The sequence below is a fragment of the Oreochromis niloticus genome, unplaced genomic scaffold, assembly GCF_001858045.2.
Source record: "Oreochromis niloticus isolate F11D_XX unplaced genomic scaffold, O_niloticus_UMD_NMBU tig00001767_pilon, whole genome shotgun sequence".
Lineage (NCBI taxonomy): Eukaryota > Metazoa > Chordata > Actinopteri > Cichliformes > Cichlidae > Oreochromis > Oreochromis niloticus.
Window position 1 is genome coordinate 113,545 of NW_020327468.1, and position 24,805 is coordinate 138,349.

The 24,805-nt window shown below is 41.9% G+C and overlaps 1 long non-coding RNA gene across 1 annotated transcript in view; it reads left to right on the forward strand.

Moving 5' to 3' along the window:
- LOC100699444 (NACHT, LRR and PYD domains-containing protein 12) overlaps positions 1-11,662 on the forward strand; it is a gene marked incomplete at its 5' end in the record, with an annotated part of 29,055 nt that extends 17,393 nt beyond the window's left edge. Inside the window, one exon of the long non-coding RNA XR_003217621.1 lies at positions 11,150-11,662. This is a non-coding gene — a long non-coding RNA (NACHT, LRR and PYD domains-containing protein 12). The remainder of the gene's footprint in view (positions 1-11,149) is intronic.
- Between the last annotated feature and the right edge of the window lie 13,143 nt (positions 11,663-24,805).

Sequence of the window (24,805 nt, forward strand, 5' to 3'; positions counted from 1 at the left end):
AGACAGGAGCAGCTAACATTTGGAAATGGAAGCTTAAATAATGAGAAACTCTACATTCACAGCTGAATTCACAACAAATTTGTTCTCAAGTGCACATTTTTCTGTTATTGTTCTCAAACAACAGAATGAGAATGAAATATTGATTCTAACAGGGCCCATAAACAGCATTAGCTTAGCAGCATTAGCTTATCAGAGTTTCCATCATGGTCACAGAAATCCTTAGCAAAGCAGGCCTACTTAGCATTAGCTGCTCAAGTTGTACAAAGCAAGGGGAAACAGTATTAGCATTAGCTGCTAATGGCAGCCTACTTAGCATAAACTCTTCGCATCGTTATAGCACAAGAGAAAAGGGTATTAGCGTTAGCTACTAATGCTTATTCACCTCAAATTAGCTTTAGCTGCTAATGGCAGCCTACGTAGCATTAACTCCTCACTAATATAATGCTAATTCACATCAAATTAGCATAAGCTGCTCATATTGTTAAAAGGAAAGAGAAAACGGTATTAGCATTAGCTGCTAATAATTATTCAACCCTAATTAGAATAAGCCGCTAAAAGCAGCCTACTTAGTATTAACTCTTCGCATCGTTGTTACCCAACAGAAAAGAATATTAGTATTAGCTACTATCATTTTTAATCGGTAAGAGAAAACACTATTGGCATTATTGGATAATGCTAATTCACATCAAATTAGCATTAGCTATTTACAACAGCGTACTTAGAATTAGCTGCTCACATTGTTAAAAAGTAAGGGAAAACAGTATTAGCATTAGCGCATAATGCTAATTAACATCAAAGAAGCATTAGTTAATAACGGCAGCCTACTTAGCATTAACTCCTGACATCGTTATAATGCAGGGGAAAAGAGGTCGTGTCCAAATTCATGGGCTGCATCCTCCTGAGGACCCGGCCTTCGCGGTCTACGTGGGCCGGGTCCTCAGACGGTCGGGTAGGCCGGAAGTAAACGGCAGTGAAATTGGACGGTCTAGCCTTCTGATTAACGTCACCGCTGTCTCGGTGGAGTTTAATAAACTCGGCCGTCTTCTCCTTGCTATGTAAAATATAACAGGACACTGGCGTAAATTCTCGACCGTCTCACACTTCTGTTTAATCAGTTTTCTGTTTGACGTTTAGTCAGCTGTATAAAAACCAAGGAGGAACCCACTTAGGGGATTAATCAGAGGTGGGTCGAGTATCCAAAAATTGTACTCAAGTAAGAGTATCATTACTTTAAAATATTATTACTCAAGTAAAAGTAAAAAGTAGTTGTCAAAAAAGTTACTCAAGTAAGAGTAAAAAAGTACTTGGTGAAATGGCTACTCAAGTAAGAGTATCTAGCGAGTAACTGTTTGAAATGTCCGATTTATTTTATAAATAAAAGCTATCAGAAAATCAAAAATAAATAAATATACAAATTTTAGTATTTTCAAAAGGAATATATGTAAAAAGATCCACAAAATAAAGCACAACAATTCTTATTTCAAGATTTCAGTTTTTTACAACGTAAAGCTTTTTCAAGCAAAACCCACAGTGAATATATTCACATTTACAGCAGCCTCAGAGAAAACATTAGAACGAGGCAACTTCAACATAACAGACTACAGCTGATGCGCCAGAATGTCATACTAGGGGTGGTTCTTTTAAATACAAGGAGGGATTAAGTAAATCAGAAACAAATGACACAGAGATGCAACAGGTATAATCAGGAAAAGTTTATTCCCAAAGCGGACAGCAGGAATAAAAAACAAACAAAAAAAACACATCTGTGCTAAAATTCCATAAGAATAGACATTCTAACAAAACTTATTTTGTATACTAAAATACCCTGAAGTATAGACAGTGGATTAACACAATGTAATATGTAAAAATGTAAAAACTACACTCACAAATAAACACTGAAATCAGAGTAAAACTAATTATAAAAGACAAATACAAATTTCCACTATGTGGATGTTCATATGTGTATGGCTCACTTTACCATAAATTGTTTCTTCAGTGAAATGGTGGTTCAGCTTCAGCTGAAAGATTAATTGCCTCTGTTTTCAGTTTTGTTCAAAAAAGAATGACTTCATATAGGGAAAAATATATATCACATATGCAGGACACCTTAAACTAGTTTTTAAATTAAGCAGCAAGGCAGAGCAAAATCAGGGCTGTATCAAGACACAGGGACTAAACCCTAATTCAACCAGACCCAGAACTGATCTGGAATTAAAACAGGACTACAACAGTTCAAAATCAGGACTACTTAGGATTTAACCAAGACAGAACTAGAACCAGAACTAGATGATAGTAGCACTAAAAACCATCATAGACCTGCACTACACTTATTTTTTAATTCTACCAAAGTCCACTATTTAGATTCAGAAAAGTTTATATAATTATTTAGCCTTGTTGTGCAAACAAGCCTGCATAACTTAATAAATATAGAATTTGAAAAATAACAAACCTAAAAAGAAACACTAGGTACGAGATACATGAGTTCCTATGATACAGTGATACTTTCGGTAAACAACCATTTGACTAACATGTCTGTCTCACCTGCTCTTGTTCCTCTCTCTCCCTCTTTGTGCTGACATTCATCACATATACAGTGGAAACCAGATATTTATAAACTCTTCAGATAAAAACACAAACATTTTTAATTGTAACATCAAATCAGACAGCAGTTGGCTCTCAAGGTTCTTGCTGTGAAGCTGTGACCGTTTGGCAGTGAACAGGAGTCCTGCATGACTAAAAAGTCTCTCACAGGCTGCAGATGCAGGAAGAGCTGTATTGACTTTGATCGACAGCTTCTTGATCTGAGGAAAGCCATGCAATAGATCCACACCTCCAGTGAATGGACATGAAAGGTACCTCTCCAGTTCCTCTGCTTCTGGCTTTCCTGACCCCATGAATCCATCATCTTCGTCGGTTAGGCTGCTGTTTGTGCTGGCCTCATCCAGCTCTGTGTCTAGGTGATGTCTGATGAAGTGGAGACCTGTGGAAAGACGTAAGGTTTTCAAAAGAATTAGGTCTGGTCATCATAGTGCTGTATACACTGCCAAGCTGCAGATGTTTGTTTGGAGCTAGCCTCCAAAAGCTGCCCATACACTGTGCGATTTTTTGGCCCATTTTGAGACGATTTTTCAGTCATGCAACAGTTTTGGGGATCGGCCGTGTTTTGCCTTAATCGTGTGTGCATCGTGTAGTATACATGGGGTAATGCCGGGCTCACACTGTGCGATTTTTGCAGTCGCGCGATTCAGCTCCTGCTCAAACTGTACGATTGACTCGCAGGGGTTAGAAGTTCATAGGTCACGATGCAGGGTCTCACACTATACGACCCGATGCTCTGATGCGACCTGAGTGCTCACACTGTGCGTCCATAAAATGAAGGTTATAACAGAAAATCTGTCGCTCGCTCTCCCTCTCTGTCTTTCACTCACACCACCACCATCAACTTTGCTAATTTGCTAATGAAAAACATTGATCAGGCAGCTGTGATTCAGCAGCAATGTAAATCCAACTCTTTTCACGGTTGTTGTGGTCAATGTTTTTCATTAGTAATTTAGCAGAGTTGATGTGTGCCTGTGTGAGTGAAAGACAGAGAGGGAGAGCGAGTGACCGATTTTGTATGATAAGCTTCATGTTATGGACGCACAGTTTGAGCACTCAGGTCGCATCAGAGCATCAGGCTGTATAGTGTGAGACCCTGCATCGTGACCTATGACCTATGAACCTCTGCGATTTAATTGTACAGTTTGAGCAGGAGCGGAATAACGTGACTGAAAAAACTCGCACAGTGTTTGCCCAGCTTAATGCAGACTGTTTAAACTAAACAAGCTGCTGTTTCACATAATAAACCCTGTCAGCCGCAGTATTGCCTTCTGTTTTAACAGTTAAAGCTGTAGAGACGAGCTGTTTGCATGTGCGTGGAACTCTAGCGTCATTAACCAGGCTAGCTGTTAGCTTATAGCTCACGCTAGCTAACCAGCGAGCAGTAAAAAAAGACAGCCGAAGCTGCACAAAACACCCATAAACTTATCTCACTACAACGTAGGGCCGGAAATATGACTCGCAGCTCGAGCTCGACACAGCTGCTGTAACATCCAGCTAACCACAGCTAAAAAGATATTTAGAGAAAACTTACCGTTTCCTCAGTTGTTTCATGCTGGTTTGTTTCGGCTCTCACTGAAGACACCGACACTGCAGACACAGCTGTTCTTTTGTGCTGCTTTTAAGCGAAACATTCTTTGTATGTGAGGCCAAAGGTGTTTATCCTCTTCAGCTCTAGCGTAGACTCTGCCATCACATTTCTTCTTTCCGTGTGTCCGCTACTTTGAAACGCTTCAGCCGCTCTGCCCGCCACGATTTCAAACTGGTCATGTGACTGTATGGCCACGTCTCATTGGTGAAAAAGTTACCGGAAACGCCACTGACGGCATGTTATCTAATGTGTTAAACTAATTATTTTTTTTAAAGTAACGAGTCGAATTTTGCAAATGTAGCGGAGTAAAAGTACCGTTTCTTCTTCATAAATGTACTCAAGTAAAAGTAAAAAGTATTGTGCAAAAAAGGTACTTAAAAAGTACATTTTTTTCAAAAACTTACTCAAGTAAATGTAACGGAGTAAATGTAGCTCGTTACTACCCACCTCTGGGATTAATAAAGTTTTATTTTATCTAATCTAATCTAATAACTTTAATCCCAGCCAAACTGATTTACTCACGAACAAACAAAACACTGAAGAAGCCTAATAATAACATTTTTAGGTTGTCTCAGGTACTTATATACCACGTTTAACCCAAGTAGCGAAAGTCCGCGGTGATCTGAAAATGATGTGCCGGGAGTTGTGCCGTTCTCAGCGGCTTCAGTGACCCTCGAGCTCCCGGCTCGCTATCGAGCTGGTGGGTAGCAGGCGTCTCCGAAAACGTTGAAGCACTTTTCCAAATATGCGATATCTTGATAAACCGAGCAGCTATTTGATGTTTACACAGCTACTTTTCAACTGAAAATATGTTAAAAGTTTATTTTGTGACCCAGAAAAAATAATAAGACTAATTTTAAAACGTAGTACCGGCCGCCACTGCCGGAAACTAGAGTTTGGCTGGGCCGCGCTATGAATTCTGGGATATGGTGGGCCAAGAAGGATACACTCGACCCATCCTCAAATTCAGGGAAAAGGAGGACTCATTTGTCGGCTGCATTCGGAGCAGTCTACGAATTTGGAAAGCCTTCGGCGCGTTGCTGTGACGTAATCGGTCTACAAATGCGGCCTCAGGAGGATGCAGCCCATGAATTTGGACACGACCAGAGTTACCATTATCGGATAATGCTAATTCACATCAAATTAGCATTAGCTGCTAGCATCAGCCTTCTTACCACTAGCTACTCACATAGTTAAAAGGGAAGGGAAAAGTGTTAGGATTATCGGATAATGCTAACTCACATCAATTTAGCATTAGCTAATAACAGCATCCTTCTTAGCATTAGCTGCCCACATCGTTATAATGCAAGGGAAAATAGTTAGCATTATTTAGGTAACCTACCTACTGATTATTAGCTTCTCACATTGTTAAAATTGAAGGAAAAATAATATTAGCATTGGCTACTCATGTTGTTGAAAAGTAAGAAAAAACGCTGTTAACATTAGCGGATAAACTAGCATTAGCTAATAACGGCAACCTACTTAGCATTAGCTGCTTACATTGTTATAAATCAAGGGAATATGGTATTAGCATTAGTTGCCAATGCTTATTCACCTAAAATTAGCATTAGCCACTAATGGTAGCCTATTTAGCATAAACCTCTTAATGTTAAATGAAGTCAATTAATGCTAAATAGGCTTAACTGAAATGAAAGTAGTGTTAGCATTAGCTGCTGATATTGTTAAAGAATAATAAAATGTAAAAAAAAAAAAACATTGTTAGCATTAGCGGATAATGCTAATTCACCTCAAATTAGCATTAGCTAATAAAGGCAACATACCTAGCATTAGCTGCTCACATTGTTATAAAGGAAGAGAATATGGTATTACTATTGTATTAGCATTAGCTACTAATGCTTATTCACTATTACTATTACTATTAGTATTAGTTAATAACGGTAGACTTCGTATCAACGAATGGCGCTGATACGATAATGGCGTCCTATTTAGCATTAACTCTTCACATCGCAGGGGAAAAGTTAAAATTGAATGAAAAATAGTGTTCACACTAGCTACTCATATTGTTAAAAAGTACAAAACAAAATTGTTAGCATAAGCAAATAATTCAGCTAAAATTAGTATTAGCCACTAATGGCAGTCTACTTAGCATTAACTCCTCACTAATATAATGCTAATTCATATCAAATTAGCATTAGCTGCTAGCATCAGCCTACCTAGCACTAGCTGCTCACATTGTTAAAAGGGAAGGGAAAATGATATTAGCATTAGCTGGTAATAATTATTCACCCCAAATTAGAATTAGCCGCTCATGGCAGCATACTTAGCATTGACTCCTCACATTGTTATAATGTAAGGGAAAACAGTTAGCATTATCGGATAATGCTCACTCGCATTAAATTAGCATTAGCTAATAACAGCAGTCTACTTAGCAGTAGCTGTTCACATTGTTATAAAGTAAAGAGATTAGCCGTTCACATTGTTAAAAAGTAAGGGAAAACGGTGTTAGCATTAGCGCATAATGCTAATTCACATCAAATTAGCTTTAGCTGCTAACATCAGCCTACATAGCAATAGCGGCTCACATTGTTATAATGCAAGGGAAAACAGTTAGCATTAGCGGATAATGTTTACTTTGGCCCACTGGAAAAGTTCAAAACTCTGTTTGCTAAAGATTTAGGAGTGTTTCTCGATAGCTCTTTCTCATTTGAGAAACAAATAAATTCTGTTATTAAAACAGCTGTAAGGTTTATATTATTGATTGTCATTTATGCTTAGAAATATTTACTCATATATGCTTAGAGTTTTATAATCGATTGCATAATGATAGAGGTTTGATCCTTAGCAGTCTGTAAAGACTCTGTGTGCCTTCCAGAGTGCTCTGGCATGCACACACAACTTGGGGCCATGAGAGAGGTCGTACCTTCTCTTACTGATTTATGGTGTAGGACAGGCGTCGGCAACCTGCGGCTCCTTAGTCCTTTTAGTGCGGCTCCGCGTGGTTTGGGAAAATAAATTAGTTTTTTAAGTAATTAGCTGAAGTGTATTTTATTTATGTTAGTTCTTTTTTAACTTGTATTTCGAAATTGGAAGATTATTGTGATATTGAAATATAAAAATAAAATTATATTCTATTATTTTTTGATCACTCATAATAAGCGTCACACTCGCGGAAGCTGATATACCCGCCGAAACGCCGTGCATTTATCGAGACTTTCAACCCCAGGTAGGCCAATTATGGATCTTCGGATCCACATTGTGTCAGCAGCTGTTCTCCACCGTGAACTATGTTAAAAACAAACACCGCTCACGCCTCACAGATGACCGCTTACAGTCCTGCGTAAAGATGAAAGTGACTTCGTACAGCCCCGATCTGCAGACGCTGTGCGCAGAGGCTCAGGAGCAGAAGTCCCATTGTAAACATATCACGGCAGACCCGACGATGTTTCCATCAACACGCTTTTCAGCATCTCTGTATTGACCACTTTTCACACACGGTTGCTGTACGCATACAGCCGGCTGTAGCTTTGCAGCTCACAGCCCTACACATACCAACAACAACACAACAGCAGAGAGAGCACAGACTTTAATTGTGGGTCCCGCTCATATAGCGTCCGCCTCCCCTGCAGCGGCGCTGCAGACCACGCCCCGCCACACACATTAACCAGGTAAAATACACATTTAGACAGAATTTTAAAAATATCTATTTTTCATTTTTTAGCAGCATAGTGCTTTTTTTTTACTTTTTAAAAGTCAGGTCAAGGCTCCAAAATCCCAAAGGTGATATGAGGGTGGCGGCTCACAACAGTTTTTGTTTGCTACATGGATCATTGTAGTTCAGATGGGTGTCTTTCCTTTTGTTATATTTCTTTAAGAGTTCAAAATGTGTTAATTACATAAATAAAATGTAATTTTCTCTGGAGCACTTCATGGATTTCATAAGCAACACACCTTAGTTGTTCACACAAAGGTAAAAAACAATATATACAGGGGTGGCTGTAGCTCAGGTGGCAGAGCAGGTCAGCCGCTAATCAGAAGGTCAGTGGTTCGATCCCAGGCTGCCTCCTGGCTGCATGCCAAATATCCTTGGGCAAAATACTAACCCCACGTTTGCCTACTGGTGGTGGCGCCAGTGTCCGGCAGCCTCGCCTCTGTCAGTGCGCCCCAGGGTGGCTGTGGCTACAATCAATGTTCCCTCTAATATTTCATGTGTCTGAGCGAACACACAAACTCTCTGAGCGATCCCTTGGACCACTGTGAGCGACATCATACGTGTGCACTGTGGTCACGCCAGCATCAAATCCATCCAAGTTACATGGTTTATTAAAATAATTAAATTACAGCATTTACATTTTCGTTAGACTACTTTTAATTAACTGCTTTAGCCCACTTATAAATGAAAATTTAAAAAACTTTGTTCATGACCTGTGTAGTATGTTAACACTATTAGAAGTAAAAATAACTTGAACTCCAATTTTGAAGACACAACTTTCTTTCTTTTAAAAAAAGCTCTGACATGTATTATGAGTCTGTGGTCTGGGAGAGAGTCCTGTAACTCTGTCTGCCAAATACAGTATATAATGACCAATGCTGGGCAATTAATTCTATAGTTACTTCTTCAAAAAGTAACTGAGTTTGGCAAACAACAAAGTTTTTTGCAGCTATTTCTTTAATGCAGCCAAGGCGTTTTTAAATAAACATTTCAAACTATTTACAGAACAATCAGCTGTTCTGCATCAAATCTGATGCCACACAAATTATTTGTGCCACTCCAAAAAATAATTTCTGTCCACTATGAGATAAAGGAGAACAACAGCCTGATACCTGCAGGCCTGACAACAGGAGATGTATCACTCCTGTAACACCTGTAACATTCAGCAGTTGCCTCATTGTTCTGACACACACAACAAAACTATTGACTACACTACACACTAACTACACACTAACTACGCAAGATTTGCGCTAAACGTGGCAAATCTCTCACATCTCAAACACCGCCGTCACTCCTAAAACTTCCTCATGTTTCTTAACAACTAGATGCCACATTGCCATATCATTTTTTGATTGGTCGACATGGTACTTTTTTCCACCAATAGGAAAGGGTGGGGTTGTTTTGTTTTTGCTCACAGGCGGAGAGCGCTTTCCTTATAAAACGCCGTTTTTACCGTTTCTTCCCACAGTAAATATAAACAACGACAGCATTCAGGAAGAAAACCAAACATTGCATATATTTTTATCATAACTCCGGTTTTACGTGGCCGATCAACAATTTAAAAACTGGTATAAAGTCCACACTTTTCCCGTCAATTGTTCCGTCTGTCCTGCTCACATCTCCAATGGTTGTACACGTTGTCATTAACGTGGCTTCACTCCACATCAGCCACGCCGCTTTGCTAGCTACAACACCGGTGTCGGCACATCAGGACGCTGTCATAGCCTGTCAACGACGTTGATTGGCTGAGTATATACGAATGTGAATCGCATCATTGGCTGGACTATGGGATAAGGTGGCATCGTTCTAATCCCATACAGGAGCAGCCAGTCACTCACTGACTAACACTGCAAAACAGAATTGTTAAAGTTTTAATTTTAATTTCAATTCAGGTTAGATTTTGTTTTGTGTGCAACACAGATTTTCTGTGCGCAGAGACCGTGCCAGCAGTGCGCAATTGCGCACGTGCGCAGCTTAGAGGGAACATTGGCTACAATGTAGCTTGCCATTGCCAGTGTGTGAATGTCTGAATGTAGTGTAAAGCGCTTTGGGGTCCTTAGGGACTGAGTAACGCGCTATACAAATGCAGGCCATTTACCATTTATCTTCATTTTAGATGTCAACAAGTTTTTGTGGCTCCCAGAGTTTTCTTTTGTGTGGAAATCGTGTCCTAATGGCTGTTAAAGGTTGCCGACCCCTGGTGTAGGAGGACACCTACTCTCTGTGTGGTTAAGTATAAGAGCCCTTTGTTAGGGGGACCGCTGGACTCTTAGCACCAGCTTTGGGGTCACAGGGTCACATCTGGAACACACACACACACACACACACACACACTATGCACAGACTGGTACTCTTTGTTCATACCTGTGTAAGACGTCATATGTTAATGAACTTATGCATATTCATGTAACCTCAATAAAGAGCAGTGTTACGAGGGAGCAGACGAGAGCGACTGAGGTCAAGTGAAGGAACGGCGCTGTCACAGTTCTCTCCCTCATGAATTGTCTGGTTCCAGCGGTGGCTCTGTGCTAGACGACCCATCACCAGCTTTTTCCAGCTTTTTCCACTGGTTACCAGTACGTCGTAGAATCCACATCCAGATCTTGTTGTTTGTCTTTAAATCTCTGAATGGATTGGCTCCATCTTATCTCTCTTTAACAAAAATAATCCAAGCAGAGCCCTCAGGTCTGCAGATAAGTAGCTTCTGACCAGAACTAGCCGTAAAAACAGAGGTGAGCTTTATCGATGGCTGCAGCCAAACTCTGGAACAGTCGCCCTTCACATCAGGTCGTCACCAACACTCGACATTTTAAAACCCGGTTGGAAACACATTTGTACTCTGTAGCTTTCAATTCTGACGAGTCTTTATAGTAATTACTGTGTATGTTTCCTATTTTATCTCTACTCTGTGCAGCACTTTGGCTCAACCTGTTTTTAAATGTGCTGATAAATAAATGTAGATTTCTTTGAATAAAACAGTGGAGCCGAGCTTTGAGCTCAGTGTGTAACAGTGTGTGTGTGAGAGCCATGTAATGTCCATGTGAGCATGCTGACTGCTCTGACCCCTCCTCCTTTCAGGGTGGAGCCTGCTGGAGTCCGATGGTTGAGACCAGGTCTGAGGAAGTGTAAGTGTGTTTTTAATGGGATTCATGAAAACAAAGCAGCACACATTCAACCATCTTCATCATGTCAGGAGTCATCATCAAAGTGTCAATCAATGAACAGATGATGGATCAATAACTGCAGCTGGATTGTGTTTGTTCTCTCCATCAGATTCCTGTCAACTCACAATCGACACAAACACAGTGAACACAAAGCTCCAACTGTCTGACAACAACAGGAAGGTGACACATGTGAGGAAGGTTCAGTCATATCCTGATCATCCAGACAGATTTGATGTTGTTCCTCAGCTGCTGTGTAGAAATGGTCTGACTGGTCGCTGTTACTGGGAGGTCGAGTGGAGAGGAAGAGTTTGTATATCAGTGAGTTACAGAAGCATCAGAAGGAAAGGAGGCAGTGCTGACTGTTTGTTTGGATACAATGATCAGTCCTGGAGTCTAATCTGCTCTGATGATGGTCCTCAGTCTGTCTGGCACAATAACAGCTACACACCCATCTCCTCCTCCTCCTCTGTCTCTAACAGAGTAGCAGTGTATGTGGACTGTCCTGCTCGCACTCTGTCCTTCTACAGAGTCTCCTCTGACACTCTGATCCACCTCCACACCTTCAACACCACATTCACTCAAACTCTTTATCCTGGGTTTACACTCTGGTCTCCTGGTTCCTCAGTGTCCCTGTGCTGAGTGGAGTGTAAAGAGTGTCTCCTGTTAGAGAAACACTCTGACTGTTGAACAGATAGTTCAGTCTGTACATGTCTGTCTCTTTCACTCACAAACACGTTTTCAGATTCATGGATTCAATCAGTTGATGTTTGAAACTCTTCTAAATGATTCCTTGTAAACTTCTTCCTCTTCAGTCACAAACAAACAGGAAGTGATGTCACGTGTTCCTGTCCACACAGCAGAATGAGTCTATTGCTGACAGTGATGTACAAACAGAGTGAGCATTTCTGAGGCCCAAAATAAACTGAGTAGTTCACTGAATGAACACTGTGAGCTCAGTTCCTTCATCATTAGTATGGATTATATATGTATATGTATTATATTAGTATCATATATATCAGGTGCTGCTGGTTTCAGTCATTGTGCAAATGTGCTGTTTGTAAGGTTGTAAAGCTGCAGTCAGCTGAGACTGAAGAAGTCACCTGATCAGTGAGCAAACATTTCTGAAAACGTCCAGATGAACAGAATCAAGCTTTTGGGATCAGCCAGCAATGCAGCATCATTGTTGTTCAGGTTCAGAGGTTTGCAGGAATGAACTGATGACCAGAAACAGCTGCAGAGTCCAATCAAATACCAGCTGGAGTTCAGCTGCATTTGAAGAAGTCAAAGAAAAGTAAGGATGGCAAAGGGCGATGTTTTCTTCCAAAGAACTGAAAACATGGTCGACGCCTCATTAGAAGAATAATCTGGACATTTGTGAGGAACTCTAACCAAGAAAGCAACACAAGAAAGCAACGTCACACAGATCCAACAGACAGTTTCCATGACTGGTAGTGTTCAGTGTAAATGCATGTAAATGTTGCTGAACTGCAGAGCTGCTTCAGTGACAGACTGCTGCATCCTCGATGCATGAAGGAGCGTTTCCGCAGGTCCTTCCTCCCTGCAGCTGTCAGACTGTACAATCAGAACTGCTCCCAACAATCATAGATGTTTACATCTGCGCTGTAACTGCAATAAGTTAACCAACCGATTCGCACTACAACCTGGTCTACCTCTTATTTGTAGATATTTTTATTTAATTAATAACTGTACAATACTCTGTAAATAGTAACCATTGTCCTTGATGTAAATATTTAAAAAATTGTGTATGTTTCTGTTCTGTGTCCTGTGTACTGTTTGTTTGTATATGTGTCTTTTTGGCTGCTGTTACAACCAAATTTCCCCTTGTGGGACAATTAAAGGATTATTCTATTCTAAAAATGCTACATTGCATTATTGCATCCTCTCACCACAGGAGGCGCTGTTGGCACCACTGATTGCTGATCATCTCTGATGATCTGATTGATCCTGTGAATAACGGGACTCACTGAACTCTGTGACACAGTGAAGATTACAGAGTTTAACATCTGACTGACGTCACACAGACAGAAGGATGAACCAGTGAGGCACAGAACACAGTTACTGGAGATACTGGATCAGCTCCATGTGAACCTCTGATGGAGAAGCTGCTGACCCAGAGAAACATCAGGACATGACAGGCAGCTGCACTGATCTAACAACATGTAGCAGAGCTGATCTATGTTAGAGGATCTATCACAGCAGCTGAAAGTCCAACACTGGATACCAGCTGAGCCTGTGCTGAGTGTTACAGGAAAAGAAACACTGACACTGGTAGACACAGTGATGCTGACTGGGGCACAGAGCTGAATGATGCAGCATCAGGACACTGTTTCAGTCTGACTGACAGAGAAACCTGTAGCTGCATCTACATGTGAGGCAGAGGCCACACAAGCAGGTTTCTATGTTTCACAGTGACTGAGATCTTCAGTGGGGGTGGACATGCTCCTGTACAGACCTCTGAGGAGAACCAAGGTGCAGTCAAAGAGTCCAGTCTGTCCTCACAGATGTCAACATGTGGTTTCATCAGGTCTGCTGTCAGCTAGCAGGCTCACATCAGAATCACTGTTCCTGAAAAACACAGTCTGTGTGACATCATCAGTCAGCTGATCGTCCCAGATCTGAATGGTTTCTGTCTCTACTGAGGAAGTCAGAGAATCTCACTGAGGTGTGGATCAGGTCTGAGTGAGCTGTGGAGGGACAGCTTTAAACAGTCCACAGGTCTCACGTCCTGCTCAGTCTGGTAGCAGATACCTCGTATTGTTCCAGATGTGCTGACATCACCAGCAGCAGCACAGCTGTGTGATACGATGAATCTCTGTTATTGATCCAACACACAGTAAATACAAAGATCAGGATTTATGAGAGTAATCATTATGAGTCTGAACACATGATCACTGAATGTTAGTCTCCACAATAATAAGCTAACACAAGCAAACACAGCTTTCAGCTCTTATTTTGAAACTTCTTTAGAGAGCTGTGATGTGAGCGTGCCTGGCTCTGAGGCACTTGGGTCAGCCTCTGTTGTTTAGAAGTGTTACAGACTGTGAATGACACAGACCTGTCAGTTTCATGTTTGTCTGTAACACAGCTCAGGGGCTCCATGCTGAACGCATCCATCCAGTGTTATTGATCCAGGACTAATACCAGCATTGGGATCAATACTACACAATCACATGTGTCCACGTGATGGATTTGACCACATATATATATGTATATATATATACACGTATATATATGTATATATATATACACGTATATATATATATATATACACGTATATATATATATATATATACACGTATATATATATATACACGTATATATATATATATACACATATATATATATTGTTAGGGTTCAATGTTGAGAGAAGAATCCATAAATAACCACAGATCCAGGTGTGTGCAATTTAGACGGCATTTTAATGAACACATGTGTGAGTTCAACAACCCAATCAGTGTTGAACTGTCTTTATCATATTCAGACAACTGTTTTATGGGGTTAAGATAGTACAGCCTCCTTTTCTGTTGCTAGGCAGATTTAAACAAAGCATACGTCACTCCAAAACCACAATGACTTTTAACATAGAACATCATCTTCGTGTCGACGGCTGATGCTTCCTGTCTCCATCCTCGCTGTCGCTCCATGAGCGCCTCCTTATCTCCCCGAACATCAGGTGGACTTCCTGTAACAGACTACCACGTACGCCTCGACTTTGCAGTTATAAACTCTTACCTAAATGAGTCCATCTGTGTGTGTGTGCACGTGCGGGGGCGCGTGCATGCTGTGTACTGCGTACGTGTCATGACCTCTCACTATTTGTCTGTCTGTACGTGCAGAGTTTGCATCTGCTTTCTGAACCTTAGTTGACCTCAACTTAAGCAACCAACCAGGCTAAGGCCATCCTGTGTGTAATGATCTTGACTTATATGTAAAATATATAACAACTGTTTCAGTCTACCACAACTACTTAAGGCTTAATCCGCAATAAATGCATAATAAACACCCTGCTCTTAACTTGCACTCACTCTGCTTTCGGTTTCACTTCTGCAAAAGCATGCTCTGCAGACGCGTTTCCTGTCTCATTTTGGCACAGAGTGTATTTTCCTGTCTCTGCCCTCTACACTGAGATCATAAAAGCATTAAAAACATTTAAATTATAGATTCAACTCAACCGTTTAAAGTGGTTCTTCTTGGACCTGTAATAAAGGCTAATATAATACCAATATATTTGAACATCTGAATGCATCTGAATGCAACATCCCTATTAACATGAAACGGTAATGATGATTATCAAAATAGCAGCAAATAATAGCAGTAAAATATTTCTCCCCTTCACAATATATACATATATATATATATATATACATATATACACACATACTAATATATAGCCCAAAATGTTTCAAGATCCTAGTGATGCCCCTAAGATAGATAGATAGATAGATAGATAGATAGACTGCGACAGACTGGCGACCTGTCCAGGGTGTGCCCCGCCTCTCGCCCTATGACAGCTGGGATAGGCTCCAGCGCCCCCCGCGACTCTGAAAAGGATAAGCGAATGGATGGATATATATATATATATGTATATTTTAGGGGTGCAACAATACACAAAATTCACGGTTCGGTTCGGTTCGGTTCGATACTTTGGTGTCACGGTTCGATATTTTTTCGATACAAAAAATGTTCATGCTTCTTTAATTTGTCATTTATTAAAATTATAAATATATATTTTAACTCAAAAGTACAGTTTTTAAATGTAATGTTGCTGAAACAACAAAGTAATAAAAAAATAAATCTGATGGAGAAATCCCTCTTTGGAAAAGAGAGTTTATTACAGAAAAATGGCTCTTTCCAAAATAAAAGCTATACTATACGCTTCTTCTGGGCTATATTCTCAGCAGCATATTAAATATATCAGGTCCCCATAAGGAGAATCATGTGCTAACGGCTGTCTAAATGACTCGGGTAAAGTTTGTAGCATGCGTGATTGTTGTTTTTGCTGTCAGCACTAATCTGAAATGACGTTAACACCACAACACGGCAAATCTCCGTTAACGAGCTACCGCGGATTGACCCGTGCGTGGGGCTGGACGGCGTCAACACATTAACGAGCTAACTGCGCTAACGCAGTAGTTCCCACCCATGTAACTGAGCATTGCGTGGCACATCCGACATACTGTTTTACTTTTGTCCATGACGCTTACCTTCAGGGTCATACTTCACATGAAGACCAAAATAGTTCCAAAAGCCAGATCTGAATGCGGGCGGGGGAGGTTCAATTTGCCATGTTGCAATGAGCTTAGCTTCTGTCTTGCTAGCTTGCGCTGCGCTCAGTGGATCTGCGCTCGACAGTGCAGCCTAGGTGGAGTAGTCAAACGCAGATCCACTGAGCTCTCAACACAGACAGCATCGTCAGAAGAAAAGTTGATAAAATAAATTAAAAATGTTGTATTGTTCGATACACATGCGGACCGAACCGAAAGCACTGTATCGAACGGTTCAATATTGATACGAGTATTGTTGCACCCCTAGTATATATATATATATATACACACACGCGCGCGCGCACACACACACACACACACACACACACACACACACACACACACACACACTCACCAAGGCTCAGTAATTCTAGTGTTAAAGATGGCACCCGGTCTGCCAGTCCAGGGGTACTGCCCCTGATCTCCATGCAACATTGCAGAGACATGTCAACCAAGACAACCCTACAAGGTCCAGAGCCTTCAGGAACTCGGGGCTGACCTTGTCCACCCCAGGGATTCTGCCACCAAGGAGTTAAGCTACCTCAGTGACCTTGCCCCCAGAGATTGGCGGGTCATCCCCTTTGTCCCCAGACTCTGCTTCTGCCACGGAAGACGTGCCAGTGGGATTGAGGAGATCCTCTTAGTATTCCTTCCACTGCCTGACAATTTTCTCAGTCGAAATCAGCAGCACTATACACAGTGCAGGTAGAACACCGCTTTCCCCTCCTGAGTCGCCTGACAGTTTGCCAGAATCTCTTCGAGGCATTCCGAAAATCTTTTTCCATGGCCTCTCCGAACTCCTCCCACTCACAAGTTTTTGCTTCTGCCACCGCATTCTGCTTGGCCTGTCAGTACCTATCAGCTGCCTCCAAAGTCCAGGCTAACCAAGCCTCCTTCTTCAGCTTGGTGGCTCCCTCTGGTGTCCCAGAAGAAACCTCCATGATGTGTAAAGTTCAGCTTCTTATGATGAACGTTTTTAATATTATTGGATGTTTATTCCAACAATATTTTAACATTTTGAAGTCATCAGTGAAAATGAAGAATAACAGCTGATTCCAGGATCATGTAAGGGCCGCCAAACATCTTTAATATTGTCACATGCAGTGTTGGGAAGGTTACTTTTAAAATGTATTCCACTACAGAATACTGAATACATGCCCCAAAATGTATTCTGTAACGTATTCCATTACGTTACTCAATGAGAGTAACGTATTCTGAATACTTTGGAATACTTAATATATTATCATGCTGTTTACAACTACATGAATGTCCTATTGCTGTGATTTATTACTGTTACTGAAGGTACGTAGTACCAAACGTAGTAAAGGGACCTCTGGCTAATACGTCCGGTTCCCTGTCGGGCTGGTAGCCGAAAACTAGCTTTACTTTGTTGTCTGGGTCAACTTTGCTTGCGGGAGACAGAGAGAGGCGTTGAAAGGCTGCTCCAACGGAACTTATTTTTTCCGGAGGAAAACACGAACACAGTGTACAGTTGAGTCTTAATAGCTTACTTACAGCTGGGCTCGTCAGGCACTCTTCTTGGTTGCTGTGGTTATTATTATATTTACATGCTTCCAGCTCCCGTTTTTGCTCCGTGACAGCTCGGACTTTTCCTTTCTCTCCCTCCCTCGCTCACAGACACATAACGGGTATGGTAGTCCATTCTCCCTGCAGCACGGACTACACTGCCCATCAGGCTACATTCTTTAGGGCCATGCCTGTAGCATTCTGCCTTTTAGCTTAGCACAACAACAACAACAAAAAAGCGCTCTCTCACCCAGGAAACACGCAGAGAGAGAGCGCGTCACCCTGTAACCATGGCAACCGTAACGCTGCCGCCTGGAACAACATTACGTAGCTGTCAAACAAACCCAAATAATCCTGACCCGCGACAATATGAAACAGGGAAGTACCGCCGTGTATTCCATTTATTTCAACAAAGTAACTGTATTCTGAATACCACCTTTTTAAACGGTAACTGTAACGGAATACAGTTACTCATATTTTGTATTCTGAATACGTAACGGCGGTACATGTATTCCGTTACTCCCCAACACTGGTCACATGTGACAAGTTTGTCATTGATCTAACTGGACAAACTGATGATGTTTAAAGACGGATTATTGATGAAGCTCAACGGAGTTCTATTATAACTGTGACGTCCCCACGAAGAGGTCTACGGGTGTGTGTGGGGACTGGCAACAAATGGGTCCAGAACAGAATGAAAGGAAAACAGACAGAGGTGTTTAGTAAATAAACTAGTTTTTATTATAGAGAATCTTAACATAAACAGCCGGCAAAACTGGGGCCTGTTCTTCGTACCTCGCTTACTACATCCAAGATCAAATGACACATCCAAGATCAAATCATCGCGCTAACTTTGAGCTCGCTAATCCGGTTCTCCGAACACACCTGTTGTTGACGATTAGTATAGCTGGATGAAGTAATCTGAGATCACTGGGTGGCTTAAAAGGGGCTACGCATCGATAGTAGAAACATTGATCGGCAACCCTGTGATTGGTCGGCGAAGATGTCGAAGGAGCGCGCGCAGTATTTCACGGCAGCAGACCAAGAACTCTTGATTGAGGGATATCAGGAGTTTCAGAGTTTAATTAAAACGCAGGGGAACACTGCAAAGGCTGCAAAAGCAAGGAGAGAGGGCTGGCAGAAAGTTGCTGACAAATTAAACTCGTAAGTGATCCATGACATTACATTATATCATGTGACATTATTTTATTCCACATTATATTATATTACATCATATCCTCTTTCACATTGGAGCCACAACAGGACCCACTAGAACATGGGAAAAAGTAAAAGTGAAATATAAAAATATTCCACAGAATGGTAATATTTATCACTTATATTGCTTTTAGTCTATGACAAGAGACCCTGGAATAATCTGTTTGTTTATAACAGCAACCAAGAAAAGGGCAGAGCAAATAAAGACAGGTGGTGGTCCTGCACCCCCTCGTCACACCCCGGCTTTTTGTACTGTGACATTTATTGACATTGTGGGTTTTTGTGTGTGTAGTTTGACATAACACTCCATCACTTTTACCTGTTCCCATGCAAGGGGTGACTGAAGCATGCACAGTAAGTCGGGAGTAAGTATATACAGTACAGTAAGTATATATATATATATGTATATGTAGAGAGAGAGAGAGAGAGAGAGAGAGAGAGAGAGAGAGAGAGAGAGAGAGAGAGAGAGAGAAGGTAAATAATACCCTCACGGGAGAATCGATATCTCTCTATGAGCACACCGTCGCGCTGAGCTAAAGGATCCTGTCTATCCCGCAATATACGCTAAATTCTGTAAACTCTCCTTATCAATCTTGCACCTTCCTTGCTCGCGTACAAACGGACAGGACATGGCTGCGACAGACTTCCCAAATCCACCTTCGCTTTTTTAGCCGTGGTCTGTCATCTTGATTGCACGTAGTAATTTACTATTACTACTCTAAACTATGAATTACATCTGACATGATCTACTACATGAAATAGAATGATTAATAGTACATTTCCCTTTTTTTCGGAAATGACCTGTATGTATCTGTATGCAATCAATAAAAGAATCAAATACATTATCTTTAGTTACATTGCTAATATTTATTTATGGTAAAACAGTGGCGAAATATCGCTCTTGCTTTCATATAACTGCAGCGGACATACCTGAGAGGCCGCGATCTAATCCTGTTTACATAAAGTAAACCTGCTCCCGAGCAGGTTTACGCTTACGGATCTGTTGCTATGACAGCAAGTCCCAGATGAGCTTCGGAGAACCGAACGATCCAAGATCACGCGAAATCGTCAACATTCAAATCCGGCTAACTTACTTAGCGAGGTACGAAGAACAGGCCCCTGTTTTGAAAATAACACAAGAAAAAGGTTGCAACAACAAAGAACACAAAAACCTAACAAAAAACTCCACACCACGAGGAGGCATTTCCAGGGGCTGACAAGCCCAGCCTGTCACTAGCAGCAGCCAGCTTTACTGCTGCTGAGGCCCACAAACCCACACGAAGCAGCTAGACTGCACACTGCTTCCACAACTCCACACCACAGGCAGGACAATCACACACCTAAAACGCAAAGCGGAAACACCAGAGAAACCGCCCTCCCACATCCAGTTCATCCCCAGGTTATATGACCTTAAAGAGGTGATTGCTGACTGGGCCCAGGTGGTAAATGAGAATGAGGCCAATGAACAGCAGCTGTGTCCTGGGGAGAGAGAAGAGTGGGTGAGGGTGGGTGGAGAGAGGAGGCAGAGAGAGAACACCACACCCACACAGTTTCAGGACTAACATGGACGTTAACTGTGAAGGAGTTTGGTGCTCCGTGGAAGCTGATTTATCGCCCTCTGGTGGTGAGAAGATAAACTGTAGCTGTCTGTCTCCATGGAGATGTCCTCCAGCATCTTTGTTTCCATGGTTTCTTTGTGTCACGCCTACAGCATGTGAACAAAATGACATATTTGATCTCGGGTTCAAAGACAAAGCAGCATCCTCACTCCAACCTGTTTCTCCATCTTCTACAACACCTGATTCAGCTTCTAAGTCATGTGACCTGCCTCCACTATCCAAAGCGCTTCGAGTGCTCACATAGAGTACAAAAGTGCTATAAAAGAACCAGTCAACATAGAAGAGATAAAAACATCAACTCATTGAATCCAACTCAGCACAGACACAGTGATGAATTAGGAGGATCAGACCCAACCCTAAAACCAGCATAAAGAGTTTGAGTGAATGTGGTGTTGAAGGTGTGGAGGTGGATCAAAGTGTCAGAGGAGACTCTGTAGAAGGACAGAGTGCCAGCAGGACAGTCCACATACACTGCTGCTCTGTTAGAGACAGAGGAGGAGGAGATCGATGTTTCTCTGTTATTGTGCCAGACAGAACGAGGACCATTATCAGTGCAGTACAGACTCCAGGACTGATCATTTTGTCCAAACAAACAGTCATCACTGTCTCCTTTCTTTCTGATTCTTCTGTAACTCACTGATATCTCAATCTTGCCTCTCCACTCGACCTCCCAGTAACAGCGACCAGTCAGACCATTTTCACACAGAAGCTGCTCACAAGCATCAAATCTGTCTGGATGATCAGGATATGACTGAATTTGCTCCACATGTATCACCTTCCTGTTGTTGTCAGACAGTTGGAGGTTTGTGTGTACTGTGTTTGTGTCGATTGTGAGTTGACAGGAATCTGATGGAGAGAACAAACACAATCCAGCTGCAGTTATTGATCCATCATCTGTTCATTGATTGACACTTTGATGATGACTCCTGACATGATGAAGATGGTTGAATGTGTGCTGCTTTGTTTTCATGAATCCCATTAAAAACACACTTACACTTCCTCAGACCTGGTCTCAACCATCGGACTCCAGCAGGCTCCACCCTGAAAGGAGGAGGGGTCAGAGCAGTCAGCATGCACACATGGACATTACATGGCTCTCACACACACTGTTACACACTGATAAAGGAACAGTTCAACATTTTCACAAATACACTTCAATCCATACATGGATCAAACTGCTGACCATTTGGTCTGATCCTGGATCTGTCAGTACACCACTGTATTAAATGAAACATGACTGATTCAAACCATCATTATCTTTATATTCCTCTTCTATTTAGCTGGAAATGACACCTCCCTGCCTTTGCTGCCAGCTGTTTTTCTCCTCTTGGTGTCAGTGTGGTTACTGTACATGACCTCTGACAATATGAAGCAGGGGTCCGTTCTTCGTACCTCGCTTACTACATCCAAGATCAAATCATCGCGCTAACTTTGAGCTCGCTAATCCGGTTCTCCGAACACACCTGTTGTTGACGATTAGTATAGCTGGATGAAGTAATGTGAGATCACTGGATGGCTTAAAAGGGGCTACGCATCGATAGTAGAAACATTGATCGGCAACCCTTTGATTGGTCAGCGAAGATATCGAAGGAGTGCGCTCAGTATTTCACGGTAGCAGACCAAGAACTCTTGATTGAGGGATTTCAGGAGTTTCAGAGTTTAATTAAAATGCAAGGGAAGACTGCAAAGGCTGCAAAAGCAAGGAGAGAGGGCTGGCAGAAAGTTGCTGACAAATTAAACTCGTAAGTAATTTATTATATTATATTACATTATATCCTCTTTCACATTAGAGCCACAACAGGACCCACTAGAACATGGGAACAAGTAAAAGTGAAATATAAGAATATTCTACAGAATGGTAATATTTATCACTTATATTGCTTTTAGTCTATGACAAGAGACCCTGGAATAATCTGTTTGTTTGTTTATAACAGCAACCAAGAAAAGGGCAGAGCAAATAAAGACAGGTGGTGGTCCTGCACCCCCTCGTCACACCCCGGCAGAGAAGCTGGCCCTAGGGTTTAATGCCACCAGACCCATTGTTGAGGGCATCCCTGGGGGCAGCTCTTCCTTAGACCAGCAGCCGGGGTGCAGTAGCAGCAGCACCTTCATAACTGGTAAATGAGCTCATAATCCTATTTGTACAATGTAAAATATTTGGTTGCTGCCTTAATTAAAATGCTCTTTGTACTGTGACATTTATTGACATTGTGGGTTTTTTTGTGTGTAGTTATGTGTGCCTATGCCAAGAGGCACACATATTACTATTCGTCGGATTTATTATTCTTATTATTATTATTATGTGTGCCTATGCCAAGAGGCACACATATTACTATTCGTCGGATTTATTATTCTTATTATTATTATTATTATTCTCCATCTTCCGCCTAAATTTCGGCACGTATCACGCCCCGCAGTTTTGAGAAAAGCTTCATATATGTTACCTCATTTTGTGCGGCTGGATCTGGAATGGTGTGCTATGACTTTTGGTGTTTATGACTATTATAGTTTTTTAAATATTAATATTTTAGTGAAAATTTTCCCGCGCTCCTCTGCCAAACAGTTTTGACAATAGGGGTACATATGTTACATCATTTTGTGCGGCTGGAGCTGGGCTAGTATGGTGTGACTTTTGGTGTTTATAACTTTTATAGTTTTTGAAATATTTAGATTTTAGTGCAAATTTAGGCCAATTTCTAGGCTCCTGAGAAAGATTCTGCTTTTGGCACCATAGAAACAGACTTCATTTGTGGTGTGTTGGCTCTCTCTAGTGGTATACCGGGAGTAGTACGGCCTAAAGGGTGCCATGCTTGGTGAAAACTACATATCCCACAATTCATAGCATGCCTCTACCGAGTCAAACAATGGCGGACACCACTTCGTTTTATATGTCTTTTATTCGTGTTTCTAGGTCACAAAATACACTTTTAAGATATTTTCAGGCGAGAATGTAGGTGTGTAAACTTCAAATATCTGCTCGTTTTATCAAGACATCCCATATTAGCGACAATTCTCTTAAGTGTTGCTGATAGCCGGCTAGCTAGCTAGCGCCGCTAGCTTAGCTAGCTAGCGCCCCTTCGTGAAAAACCACCCAGGCTTGGCTGATAGTGAGGTGGCTAAAATTTGTTTAATCGCCCGATCGCTCGGCAAGGGTCTGTGTCTTAGCTGGACTTATTTTTCGTTTATATGGGCCGATGATGCTGGTCGATGTGGAAAAAATAACTGAGTTGTTTGGTGGTGGAGCTACAACAGAGGGCAGCTATCCACCGGTGTGTGACAGAAAGGACATGCCGCGAACGAGACATACAAGGCGGTGAGGGTATCGCCGATCGTCCGGTGTTTGCTAACGCGGAGGTCAATCGTGGATCAGGGAAAGCGAAGGCAGGAGCGTGAGGTGAACTGAATTTCAGGTAAGAAGTTATGACCTGCACTCTATTTGGGTCAGATATAAACCGAGTTTAGGTGTAGTTTATTTAGCAACAGTTCTCTTACGTGTTGCTGATAGCCGGCTGGCTAGCTAGCTAGCGCCGCTAGCTTAGCTAGCTAGCGCGGCTAGCGACCCTTCGTGAAAAACCACCCAGGCTTGGCTGATAGTGAGGTGGCTAAAATTTGTTTAATCGCCCGATCGCTCGGCAAGGGTCTGTGTCTTAGCTGGACTTATTTTTCGTTTATATGGGCCGATGATGCTGGTCGATGTGGAAAAAATAACTGAGTTGTTTGGTGGTGGAGCTACAACAGAGGGCAGCTATCCGTTATTGACCGGTGTGTGACAGAAAGGACATGCCGCGAACGAGACATACAAGGCGGTGAGGCTACCGCCGATCGTCCGGTGTTTGCTAACGCGGAGGTCAATCGTGGATCAGGGAAAGCGAAGGCAGGAGCGTGAGGTGAACTGAATTTCAGGTAAGAAGTTATGACCTGCACTCTATTTGGGTCAGATATAAACCGAGTTTAGGTGTAGTTTATTTAGCAACAGTTCTCTTACGTGTTGCTGATAGCTGGCTGGCTAGCTAGCTAGCGCCGCTAGCTTAGCTAGCTAGCGCGGCTAGCGACCCTTCGTGAAAACCACCCAGGCTTGGCTGATAGTGAGGTGGCTAAAATTTGTTTAATCGCTCGATCGCTCGGCAAGGGTCTGT